Source organism: Artemia franciscana, chromosome 1 (assembly GCF_032884065.1).
Source record: "Artemia franciscana chromosome 1, ASM3288406v1, whole genome shotgun sequence".
NCBI classification, from domain to species: domain Eukaryota; kingdom Metazoa; phylum Arthropoda; class Branchiopoda; order Anostraca; family Artemiidae; genus Artemia; species Artemia franciscana.
This window is the reverse complement of record NC_088863.1, coordinates 25610614-25623056: the sequence shown is the minus strand read 5'-3', so window position 1 is coordinate 25623056 and position 12443 is coordinate 25610614. Positions and strand designations below refer to the sequence as shown.

Below are 12443 nucleotides of genomic sequence, written 5' to 3'. Positions count from 1 at the left end.
AAGTTTTGAAAGCGAGGTGTTTTGCGATGAAAGTATGAATCGTTTCTGCTAAGAAAAAATACGTAAAATTTTATTTAGCTCTCTTAAAAGGCTTTGCCAGATACTAAAATGAGTAAAATAAAAACACTAAAAATGTGTATTTTATTTCCAAATGCATTACAAACTACACATTAATTTTTTTGGTTCCTGCTACTTAAAAAGATTGGAAGTTTTCAAGACAAAATGAAAGTTTTTGGATGTTTGAAACGCTTTTTGAAAATATTTAACGACCATTTTCAATGTCATGATCGCCTATGCTATCACTTTTAGTCTCAAATCTTTTAGGTTTTCCAGCGAACAGGAAAAAAATTACTATCTAGTACACTTAAAAATAAAAAGTGTTTTTCAAAGTGTTTTCTTGTATATTTGGCAGCTTATTTCTTATTAAAATCCTGCTTTACATAATAAGGAGCAAGTAATAAAATTTATATTTTCGGGATCAGAAGAAAAAAAATTCTATTGAAATACAAACATAGGTGAAACACCGAAGTGATAGATATATATAAAAACGGATCTTTCAAAAAGGTGGTCTTGTTAGTAAGTCAACTAGCTAAAATTTTGTAGTGTTTAATCTTGAATAATTTAACGATAGCCATATCAATGCATAGCGTATATTTTTAGCTATTTAAGAATATACGAATTTCTTTTCAACTCCCATTTGGTAAGAGAATATTCGGTTTATATTCTTACATTATTTTATTCTCCTAATCATTTTTTCTTTTCTCAGTTTACTGCCAGGTAATGACAGTGCTGACTTCTGCCACAGCAATAGGTAAAGTTACACCTCCTAAAGCTCCATGACGGTATTTATTTCGCTCGTTTTCTGCGAACTTTTCACTTAAGCTTCTTATTTCATTAAATAAAAAATTTACCCCTTATGAAAATATAACAGTTCAAAATAGGGATGAAACCTTTTAATCGACAGTGAAACAAATGTAAAATTTTAACTGAATATTTCGGACACATATACAGCACGCTGCTGATGGTGGACAATGTATATGTGTCCGAAATATTCAGTTAGAATTTTATATTTGTTTCGCTGTCGATTAAAAGGTTTCATCCCTATTTTGAACTGCTATATTTTCGTCATGAAAAGGCAGTGTGGTCTTCGAAGTTAATTACCCTTTATGAGAAGAATGGGTAAGTAAGGGCATCAGAGAAAGCATTAAAGTATATAATCAGAAGATATGAAAAGGAGACCACGGATACAATCTCAGAAGATCCGAAAAATGTAGCCAGTCGACTTAATAGTAAGGTATCGTTTTAACATTGTAGTAGATAAGACCTAAGAAGCGTCAGAATCATCAGGCCCCTACAGTCCTCGGTTTTATAGATTATGAAGTCATTTGATTCAGTTGATAGAAAAGCTGTAGTGAAGGTCCTATCCTTGTATTGTAAGCCAGATATGTGTATTAAAGTGATTATTGCTATATACGAGAATAATATTGCTGTGGTTAAGATGGGTTACATCCTATCCTCGTCTATGTGTATTATTTTGATACAGTTTATCTTAAAGAACACAGTAAAGGCATTAGAGAACATGGAGTCAAATCTGAAGATATCTCCTAGACTTTGGATATACTGACGATTTAGGCATCCTAGATCGAAAATGTTAGTAAATGAATGAATTTTTGATGGTTTTGATAGTTCAAGGTACAAGAATAGGTTCTGAAAATTAATGTTAAGGGAGTAAGTAGCTTGGACTAGGATTAAATGAAGGTGAAAAGGCGATGTTAGGTAATAAGAAAATCGATCAAGTTCGATCGGGAAAACCGATCGGGTTCTACCCGGGTAGAATTATTAGTCAAGAATGTGGATACAGTATAGGTGTAAAAACTAGAATAGCAATGACGCAGGGTGTTCTTAAACATTTAAAAAATTCAGAAGAATAGGAAGAAAAGTTTGCAAACCAAGATTATAATATTGGAAAAGGTACGATTTTGACAATGGCAAAGTTTGGTTCTGAAACGTAGGCGCCTCGAAAGGCCGAGGAAGATTTGTTGAATATTTTCCAGAGGATTTGTTTAATGACTCTTGACTGACCTTATATCAAACAATAAAGTGCACAGAAAATATAGTTCGATCCTAATTTCTAGGATTATAATGAAAGAAAGTTCAGGATGGCTCGACACGTTTTGCCGATGAAGGGGGACAGATTCCCAGATTGACTTCTTTGCAATCCATCTGGACTCAAACGAACAGAAGCTATCGTCTTCGAACACGGTTAGAAAAGGTCATAAGAAATTGTTTAAGGGAAATTAGCCTTTCCTTAGAGGGGGTAAAGATTGAAGTCTTGAATCAGTTTGGGTGGAAGTGGAGCGTGCGAAGACCTTTTGGCCTCAGGCGGCTTGGTGCTACAGGGAGTTGTTAGTAGGAACAATTACTAGTGCATTGAAATGTTTGCACTTAAATGTAAGGTAAACCATTCAAGGTATAAAGTTAACACAAAGGCTAAATTTCAGCTTCAGTTTACAAAAAAATTAGAAGTAGAGAATACAATTTTCTCTTGATACTAAAATAATAAAACCATCGAATCAATACAACTATTTGAAACCAATGATTGACTTGACTGAATAAGCAATTACTTTTTGCAAAATTTACATGTTAAGCCAATAAGTGTTCTTATTTCACTATCCATTGTAATGATCATATTTTATTTTCCTATTGTTAAACTCTTGTCGTACCCACTCGTTTTCATCATAGACATAAATGAAATCATGAGCATCATCTCTTGATGGTTATTATTTTTATATATTAGTAAATATTCTCATACTTAGCAATTCTATTATTATCTAACCACTTTTAAATTTTACGATATAATTTATGACAACGTTCCCAGCTTGAGCTTGAAGCACAACAACTGATTATATGGCCAATCGCTTATTTTGGATTTGAAGATTCAACGTTGACTGACAAGTTTGAAGTCATGAAAAGCACTCACCTTTTCTCTATTCGCTTTCTATTTCAATGGCGACACCAATTTAACTGACTACAGTCCGTTACAGCACTACTATCTAAATTCATTCACATAGTAGTATAGTTACTAGCAGCATAATAATCGCTGGTTTACCATTAATTAACATGATAAAATGCATTTATATGTAAAACTATGTAATATAGTTTCCATTAACGAAAAAAAAATATTGCTCAGGTTATTAGCAACAAAGGGTACATCTTTATTGTTGAAGTCATGTAATTGCTAATGATGGCGAAGAATGAGGCAAGGGAAGTGCTCCAAATGAACCATAAGTGATACTGATGTCATCAAGAGATAGTAAGCGCATATCACACAAGAAATGACTATTTTTTTATCTATTTAGGATCATGGTTGCAGTAGCAGGTGCAACCTAGTAAAGATCGAACTCTAGCCCACAATAACCAAAAATTTAAAAGAGGTCATTTGCAAAAAATGTCAAGTGAGGAAGAATGGCCTTTTGAAACTGAATCAGAAATGATAACAGGAATTTCAAAAAATAGGCCCCCGGCTTTATCCAGGAGGGATTACTGGATTTGACCACCACCCCCCCCCTCAAAATTTGGATTCGTAAAAACGTAAAAATAAATGCATATACAAAATTTTTAGGCGTTTTTCGAGATCGTATGTAGTCCCACCCCCCTGCCCTCGAAAAATAATGTGGGATAGGCCCTTGGTAAAGCCCTTGAAAATTATGTCGGATCAAAATGAAAGCTGTGTCATTGGGATCGCTATGGTCGAAACCCACATAAGAGAATTGCAATCTGCCAATAGTAATTTTTTTAATGAACATGCGTAGAGGGATTAAAAGGGTAGTGAAGAGATACAGGCCCATTTCCAAGTTCAGTTTTTACAATTAAAATTTCTTGTATTTTCCATATAATTTGCATATATTTTGTTTCTAAAGCTGCGCCGCAACCCCTTCGCCAAGATAAATTTCTGCGTACGGATCTGGTTGGATCGGCTTTAAAATTCATATTTGATATTCAGCGAACTTTCAATAAATACAATAGAATACCTTTCCTTCGAACAAAGGAGTTCAAAAATTCAAAAGGTGAGATTTACGCTATCGTTTAATCAATTTCATCATTTAAGAATAACCAAATAAAAAACATCAGAGAAATGAAGCAAACATTACATTGATAATCTCTCAATTGTCCCTCAAAGTACATGTCAGGAAGAAAGGTGGAAGTCACAAATTGAAAAGGACTTAACGCTCGCTCCCTTCAATAGTTGCCAAAACTATAAAAAACTAGCATAAATAATGCTATTAGATACTCATTCCTAAGTAGAGGATTGACATTTATTGGATTGTCATAGGTAAAATATTAGCAAGTACGGTCATCATTAAATTAAAAGTTTTTGCCAGTACATAATTCCAGAGAGCTTCGCCTTTTGCCATTTTATTGCATTCCTTATATGGCTGAAGGACGGTATGAATCACGTACACCAGAAAAACTATTGTTTTTTCTACTATTTATGAACCGATTACATCTAACTGTTTTTGTTAAAGGCAGTTTGGCTTTCATTGTTCATTTGCTGAGTGTTTTTAGATTAACTAAATTATGTCTATTAATTCAAAATCTCATCCTTTTCAAAAACTATTAAAAAACTACTTTATTTAAAGGACTTAACTGAATTTTTAACTGAAAAAAGGACTTAAGCCAAATTTAACAACATATAAAGGACAAACAAAAACAAATAAATAAAACTCACATTTTAATAATTTCCAATAGTAAAATATTATTTTTATATGCTGTGTTCAATTTAGTTTTACTAATTTTTTCCTGTTGATAGGGGCTCCGGATGCGGAGTCTAAATATTCAGATTACATTATTTAAAGTTTGTTGTTTTTTTCTGTTTTGTTCCACTGATCTGTCGAAACATTATACCCGTTTCTCTCTCTATATTTTCATTCACTAAAGGACTTGGCTAAGTGCCCCCTGTCGCATTTTCTAGTAGAACAGCCAATTGAACACAATTTTGGGTAAAATTTGGGCAAATTTTTGGGAACCAATGCGCATACACAGGAGATTATTTCGGCGGTGCGGCAGCGGTTGTTAAATAACAGAATAAAATCATTATAGGAAAAGTACAGGACGATAAGAAAATCAAGATTCTTAAAGGAGGGGCTTAACGTTTACATGCTTGAAGGCAGTCATTTATTCCGTTTCTCCTAGTCACAGAGAGCTGATTGGCTTATCAGAAAATTTGTCTTTGGTCGTAGCGTCTTCGTTCAGGTCAAGATTAAGGTACAATAATAATTTCTCTGAGCCCCCTCCCCCAAGAAAAAACCTTTCTTGACACGTAAAAAAGGAACACATGGCTGTAAAACCACAACAACTTAAATCTCTAGACCCTAGAAAATTTCTATGCGGTGCTAGAGCAAGAACCAAGGAAAAACTATATTTTCAGATGCCCGTACCCAGAAGGCGTTAATGACATATTCACATTTCCAAGGGAAACGGAAGATAAGATTTAAAGCAAATTGGAGGAACAGTTTTAACGGCGAAACAAATGAATAAAAATTTATGGAAAATAGATACCGCGGCGGGTAATTCAGTCTATATATAGATACTTCAGAATGATCGATGAAAGATGTTGTACCATCAAAAACTTCTATGAGCTATTGGTTCTGTACCAAAAAAGAATATATATTTTCACATGTCCGTAATCTGAAGGCGTACTTGAAATATTCATATTTTTAAAGGAAAGTGAAAATAAGGCTTGAAGCAATTCGTTGGAACAGTTTTTCGGCGGAAAATAAACAAGTAAAATTTCACAAATATTAAAAGATTGGAGCTAAGTAATATAGTAAAATTGAACTTGACTTGGTTATGTGATGAGAAAGAGTCATACGTATACCTCCCATGCATTATTATAATGTTCACACCCCCTCCCGATCACATCGCATGGATGGGGCGCATTCAATCGGAAATTCAAAGTTTTTGTACCTCTTTGGCCCACGGTGATTTTGATTGGATGGCAACCAGCCTCAACCATAGTATCGAGACAAACCTTTGAGATTCCCCATTGGGTAAAAATCGAACGGCCTAAAAATTTGACTTCAGGGTCAACATGACTCTTCAGCCCCAAAGGAAATGATTTCAAGTTAACCGTTATTCACAAATATGTTTTTGTAAAACAGGCTTCCAATTTTTGGTTGGGGGAGGAGCTCATTAAATTTTGACTCTAATCCAACAAAAGTTTCCGGCCTTATAAGTCCTTGCAGGACGAACGTATTCACGGTGGAGTAGCGATGTAAATCGACAGACTATACTTAACCAAGGTTACCAAAAAAAAAATATCTACACAAATTCGGAACATTTTGGGGGAGGGGACAGAGGTAAGACGAAAAAAAGATATATATCTAGATTATTAAAATAGCACATTGGAATGTCCCGAGAATGGTTTGTGGGGTACGATATGAAACTTCCAAAGTATTGGAGGGGAGGGGGCAAGGAGATTTCAAATTTCGTGTTTAAGAGGAGACGAAATTGTCAAAAATTCGTCTTGGGCCCGACTAACAGTTTTTGCGCCATAAGCCCCAGCAGAATCTATTCACGGTGAAGTAGTGAGTTAAATCATAATACACTATACACCTATGCATGCAGGTAATCAAAATAGCATATCTGCGATAATCCAGAAACGGTTGGGAGATCGAACTGAATCTTTCATAGAGCTGAGGGGAGGGAATTAAAATTTTGTGTTTAGTGGGAGGAGATAAAGAGAGCAAAACTATTTTGTTTTTATTTAGTCTAAACATTTTTTTTTTTTACTATAATTCCCCCTGGAGCTTACAAGTCCAAGGCTCTTTAATGAGATGCAGACTACTACTCCCTTCTTAAACCCCTACTCTTTACATTAGTATTCGCATAAGAGTTCTTCGAGAACCTTTATGATCCCTGAAAAGTGACTAGAAACTTTGGAATCGGACTATAAACTATGAAAACGACACATTTTTGAAACAATTTTTTCAACTACAAACTTTTGAAACGGAATTCAAATTTTGAAATGGACTAAAAATTTTTTTAATGGGCTGCAAATTTTGGAAACAGACTGCAAACTTTAGAATTAGACTACAAACTTTTGAACGGGAGTGCAAACTTTGGAAACGGACTGCAAACTTTGGAAACAGACTACAATCTTTGGAAACAGACTACAAATTTTGGAATCGCACTATAAGCTTTGGAAACGGACTACAAACTTTAGAATTGCATCGTAAACTTTGGAAACGGACTACACACATTTGAAACACGCTACCAGCCTCGAAAACGGACTACAAACTCTGGAAATGAATTACAAACTTCGGAAAGGACGTGAAAATTTTGGAAATGGACTACAAACGGACTTAAAGTGGAAGAAGCATTAAAATGTTGAACTAAGAAGGCGTGAAATGTAAGCCACAATTAAGAAACAGACCACAAACTTTGGAAACGAATCTGCATAAAAAAAAGATTTTCTGAAGTTTTAGTCCTTTAAGGGTGAAAGCAAGGCTAAAATTGATTCACTAAGGAAAAAAAGAGGGGAGAAAGGAGAGCCAAGACAAGACAGGCATACACCATGGGTATCCACCGCAATACTCATGTTTTTACATTTATTCGCATTACTTTTACATATGAAACTACATTTTCACCTGTTCAGAATTTCATCTGTTTTTTACATGTTCAGTACATTTGTTACGAAAAAATATAATCAAGATTCAAAATTTCCTAACGTGAGCAATCCTGTACGAATTCACGGGGAGAGATGGGGCTACCTATATAAGCTACGCGAGAAAATCGTTGAAAAACAGAAGAATAATTGATTCAAAATTAACTTATCTCCAACATTGAACCTTTATCCAAGGAAAAATACTCACCCTCCCCCTCCTCGAAGATCGGACATATGTAAACAATAAACAATAAACTCAAAATGATGCAAGGGAGTAGATTTTGAACATTTAAAGGCTAATTAATGTCAAAGAGTCTCTTAGATCCATGAAAGTTCAGTAAAAAAGTACAAGGAACTTTGGCTATTTAACAAGGGCTCAATACGAGTCCAAAACTACTAGCCCCAGTCACAATGCAGGGTTACCCAACATGCATAGAAAAATTCAAAACAAGCTTAGTTTCTCAATTTACATAAATGCTGATTTTAATTAAAGGTAGCCTAATTGGTTGTAACCTATTTTCATGTATTATAAAGTAATAAGGGCTACGTTATTAAATTTGTAATTACAAAATATAGACTTTAGACTAGTGAAATATGTTTCTCATGAAATAGGAGAAAAAAAATACAGTAAAGGCCTGGAGATGGCCTAAAGAGTTAAAGAGAGATGATTAGAGCATATTGAGACTTTTCTAAGCCGTGATCAAGTTAAAGGAAACCTTATTGATTAGGTTAATGTAAACCGAAGATAGGCAGGATCCATACAAGAGGGTATTCGAGGCACTTGTATAGGAGTGCCGTTATTGACCTCAAAGTAACGACAATCCCTTAGTATTCTGCAGGGTTAATTTGAAGCTGAAATACAGGAAGGGTATGGCATTGGTAGACTTGTGACGAGAATTTGAGAAACTTTCCAGCAACCGTTGAAAATTAAACTAGAGAGTCTAAATTTGACAGTATAGAAGATGGATGGAAAATAGTCAATGAAGTAGTAGATGAAAGAAAAGTTACAAGACGAAATTATATAGAAAAGAATAAAAGAGTTTTCGACTCTTTGGAAGAGGGAACATTCATTTTGCGCAAAAGGATTTGAGACGGTACTAAATCATTAAAACATAACAAGGCCCAGGTGCTGACAGTGTGGTAAATGAACCTTTCAAATATGGTGGTTGTGAAGTTAGAGACGAATTACTGAAAATTATGAATATGATTTTTGAAAACAGGAAGTGCCTAGTGATTTTAGAAAAAACTTTAAATTAAACCCCTCTACAAGAAAGGTGATAAGAGTGAGTGAGGTAATTATTGAGGGAGGTAGCTTGGTTCCCATAGGAAACAAATTACTTAGTATGAGGATACTTTTCAGACTTGAAATACCGTAGATAAAGTTTTAAGAGACGAACAGTATGGTTTTAGTTAGGAGCGAGGATGTGTCGACCAAACTTTTACTCTTAAATCAATAATCGAGAAGTGTCTGAGTCATCAGACCTCTTTAGTCCATAGCTTTAGAGATTTTGGACGAGCGTTTGATTCAGCCGAAGAGCTTTAGTAAAGGTATATCATAAGGTATATATAAAGGTATATCATATAAATCCAATAAAAAGACTAGTGTTATGTGATTAGTGCAAAAGAATAACGTTTTATTGGGAGTTAAAACGCTGTCGCGTTCTACCCCGTTTATATGGATCATTTTGAAGGACTCTGTTCCAAGGAACGCAGAAAAGGCTGAGGGAGAGTATGGAATCAAATCGGAAATTAAAACTCTCACAGGATTAGATTATGCCTATGATTTGAGTCTACTAGATGAAGTAGCAAAATCAATGTATTTTTCGAGGCTTTGAGAGTTCAGGGCAAAGAATATGGGTAACATATAAGAGTGGAAACTGGGGCTAATGTCGACAAAAAGAACTATTAGCGCCATCTAGTGTATGGCGACAATGGGGATTTTTTAAAGTTCTGTAATAGTTTTTATGTCAGGAACTGAGATCAGGCACTAATTACTACGCTAATTTTGCCAATTACAATAATTAAATTAATTATCCTTGTTGACACACTGAAAAAATTGCCAAATTTCGCCAAATGGTAGATGGCACTAACAGTTTTTGATTGTAGACATTAGCGCCAGTTTGGACTCTTAGAAGTTACCTATACTTTTTTTCCAGGGCGCAAGAATGGGTCTGAAGATTTGTGTTAAAAATAACAAAAGAAAACATCTTCTTTTTACTGAAATTAAGGAGCAACATTAAAACTCAAAACGAACAGAAATTATTCTATACATGAGGGGGGAGCACCCATCATATACAGAATATTTTCCGTTCGCTTTAAGTTTTAATGTTGCTCCATAATTTCAGTTGATTTTTTTATATATTTAATTTCTGCTTGTTTCTCAAAGCATGCCTGCAAATCCCGCTCCCCCCATGAGAATCCTCCCCCTCCCCACCACGGAAAGTTCCTCCCGCGTAAAATCACCCGGTCAATTCCATCCTTCCTGAAAATTCCTCCCAGAAAATTTCTTGTTGACAATTTCTTCTCGATAGTTCTTCTTAGTTTCAATTAAAAAACTTCCATTTCTGATCGTTTTTCAAATCAAGCCAGAAATCCCCCCCCCCGTCCGTCCAATTTTTACCCTAGAAATTCTCCTCTGTGCAAATTTTTCCCTAGAAACATCCTCCCCTCCAAATTTTCCCCTAGAAATCCGCCTCCCCATGAAATAATTTCACAATGGAGAATTTCTCCTGCAGAAAATTTCCCTCTCTCATGAAAAAATCCTACAGAAAATTCCAACCCCGCTGAAAATTTCCCCGTAGAATTCCCTTGAGACATCTCCACATGTAAAATTGATTTCACCCCCCCCCCAGAAACTTCCCTACCCAAGGAAAATTCTCACTGTGGAAAATCCCCACCGAAGCAGAAAATCCCCCCCTCTCCGGGAAAAATATCCTTACATTTCCCAATTACAAATGCTATACGTCAACTATGGATAAATTTCGTAGCTTGCAGCCTTTTGCCCAGGGGCTGGGGGGGTCATACGCAAAAGGCATAGTTATTGGACTTTTCAACTATTCTAACTAAATTACTATCTAAAAACTTTTATTCAACGACTTTGGGCAAAAAAGGGGCCTGAGAGGGGGGCTAGTAGCCCCTCAATCTCATTGATCACTTAAAAAGGGTACAAGACCTTTTAACTTCGGCTAGACTGAGCCTTCTTGACATGTTGAATTTCATGGTGCGATTTTTATTAAGATTCCTTGACTTCTTTAAGGGGGAGGGGATTCCCCTTTTTAGAAAATCAGGTAAATTTTCTTAGACCTGTATTTTTTGATCGGTAACAGTATTAATGAATCTTATAAATTTGGAATCTGCACAAGAAGCTAATTCTTTTGACTCATCTATTGATATCAAAATTCTGTTTTTTGGAGTTCCGATTATTATTGAGCAGAGTCACTCCTTACTTACTGCTCATTAGAACAAACTTTTTTGAATAAGTTCCTGAGACTGAGAATAAATGAAGGTGAAGCGGTTATGTTGAGTAAAGAGAAGATCGATAAATTGGATAGCTTCAGTTTCCTAGGTAGTATTATTATTAAATATTAAAAGTTTATGCAACGCTGACGTTAAAAATAGAATACACAAGGCTCAGGGTGTTTTTCACAGTTGAAAAAGTTTGGAAGAATAGGAAGATTCGTCTGCGAAGATTAGAATACTGGAAGCTATACTGATAACAATGGTCAAGTATTGTTCAGAAACGCGGGCGTAAACGAAAGACGGAGGAGAATTTGGTAGATGTTTTCCAGAGGAATTATCTACAGTTTCTTTTGGGTTAGGTTAGGTTGCCGTCCAGTCACTTTTCACTAAGAAAAGGGCCAAAAGCCCTTGCAATTTTCAGCTGAAAATTGTTTATGACAGCAAATGGCCATCTCAAAATTTCTATCAGATGCATTATAGGAAATACGAGGTCTTCAGGGGTTTGGTTTATCCACCCTCAGATTGCTCTGAATCTCAAAAAGGGCACTAAAACTTCCGATTACCAATCCAATGAGCTCCCTCCAAAGTTTATACGATCGCCCTTTCTATATATACCTTATATGCCCGCTGGGCATAAGTTACCTTGCCCTGAGAGCTGGGTCATCTCGAAGACATAATTTCCGGTCCTTTCAATTACGTTGAACAAAAGACTGAACTAACCCACCTGACTGCCCGCATTTGAAACAATAAGCTATACGAAAAATGTGGTCCTATCCCACTTCCTAGGACAACTATGAATAAAACGTGTCACAATTTCTGATCAGTGACTTTTCTTTGTGAAACATAAGTGTTTTGAACTTTAGGAAAATTGCCATGTGGAGATTGCAATTTTTTGCAAAAATGGCCATTTTAGAAGTTGCCATGTTAATTGAAGATCCTGTTACCTGCTCTTTGTTCAAACATAATCGAAGTGAATAATCATATTCACTCTTAGTTATTATACCAAGACCCTTTAAACAAAATTCACATCAATTCAGATAGTTTTCATTTTTTTTTTTCGGTAAAAAAGCTACAGTAATGTATAAGGCGTTACATTACAAAATATAAATATGACAAGATAATCGAACAAAACTGGAGGCTATAGTTACGGTAAAGTTTTTGACTGTTATATTATTGAGTTTTTTTATTGATTATTTACGCTACAGGGACATGGGACAACTATTTTGATATCAAAAGTTTGATATTATAACTATGTCTAGGAATAATAAAAGTGGACAAATGCAACAACAGAACTAAGCCTCTTTAGAGTCAACTAAAA

The 12443-nt window shown here is 35.2% G+C and overlaps 1 protein-coding gene across 5 annotated transcripts in view; it reads right to left on the bottom strand.

The window, feature by feature from the left end:
- Positions 1–12443, bottom strand: part of LOC136027443 (PEST proteolytic signal-containing nuclear protein-like) — a 31186-nt gene that overhangs the window by 881 nt on the left and 17862 nt on the right. The window lies entirely within an intron of this gene.